Here is a 1550-nt window from a genome sequence, read left to right as displayed (position 1 = left end):
TCCCATACATTCTCCCATGTTTCCTCCTCCCATTCACATATTCTACACATTCTGTTCTCTTCTTTTTCCCAGTACATCCCCTCCCTTACCTCGTTTCCCAGTGTAAATCGTGCTGTTCTGGTCCACCTTCTCTCTTCCCATCCCTTTTCTAAATACTTTGGCAGCCCTTCCTTTTTTATCATCTTATACCATTTATTGTATTTTGATTCCTCAATCGCCCCCATCTTTCTGTTAATTGTCTTTCCCTCTCCCTTTTTCCAATTCTTCATATTTTACTCCAGTCCCGTCTTCTATTTCTCTATCATTAAAGAACCCCTTCCTTTCTTTTTCCCACCTCGTTAATTCGATCGCCCTCCCTCTACTCTCTTCTACCTCCATCAAACACTTTCTCGCCAACTCCCCTCCCTTTCCCTCCCTCAGCTTTGTCTCAAATCTCCATGCCCTCTTACCCGCTGTAATACTTAACTTATCCCTTTGCGCTTCTTCTCTCACCATATATCCTGGCGTCCTCCAGTCTGCCCCTAGTGTCCACCTTATATAACTTATACAACTTCTCTCTCTACTCCTCCTAGCAAATCCAAAAAATATTTCTTCCATTCTATCATTTCAATATCTTGGTTTACTCTTTTTCTTCGTTTTCTTTCTCTATTTACTACCTTCCATACCTCTTCTTCTGTCCTAGACTTCTCCGCCTCTTCCTCAAACCTTTTATTCTCTTCCTCTTTCTTTTGATAACACAATTCAGTATACTCGTTCTTTTTTTCCTATATTCTTCTTCACTTCTATTCCCCCCTTTACTAACTTCATTATTAATTGTGAACTCTAATCCTATTTTTATTTCTCCTATCATTTTTTCCATCTCCTCGTCCACATTTCCCTCTCCAATTTTGATATTTCTTATTTTTTCTCTAAACTGTTCTTTTCCTTCCCTTGACCAATCACCTTCTCCTACACTTTTTACATTTGATCCCCTTTTACTCATATTGCTATTCCTTTTTTGTCCCTCCAATGTCACTATTAAGGGAGAGTGATCCGAATCAATATATTCTCCTACTTCTAGTTTCTTAACCTTCTCTCTTACCTCATCATCCACTATCACATAATCAATTACCGCTCCCCTTTAACTTCCTGAGCGTGTATATTTTCCTTTTTCATCCCCTTCTATATTCACGTTTAAGATATACCATCCCAACTCCTCCAAGCTCTTCAACAACTTTTTGCCCTCCCCATTTAGTACCTTATCTTTGGATTTTCTTCCTTTCTCTTCTCCCCAAACCCTTCCTCCTCTGTCTCCTGTTCTCGCATTGAAATCACCACCTATTATCATCCTAATCTCTTCTTTATTTTCTTCAATCATTTCTTCAATCTCCTCTGCTTTTTCCTGCATATCACCGTTCACATAAATCCACACTACCTTCCACTTCTCTCCTCCCATCATAGCCTCTTCGACTATCACTCCTTCTTTTTGTTCATTCCTGTCTTTTTTATCTTTCCCTGTTATACATTCATTCCTTACTCCCATCACCATTCCTCCCATTGCCCTGCCCTTT

Source organism: Belonocnema kinseyi, chromosome 4 (assembly GCF_010883055.1).
Source record: "Belonocnema kinseyi isolate 2016_QV_RU_SX_M_011 chromosome 4, B_treatae_v1, whole genome shotgun sequence".
NCBI classification, from domain to species: Eukaryota; Metazoa; Arthropoda; class Insecta; order Hymenoptera; family Cynipidae; genus Belonocnema; species Belonocnema kinseyi.
The sequence above is the reverse complement of the archived record's forward strand: the minus strand, read 5'-3'. Positions refer to the sequence as shown.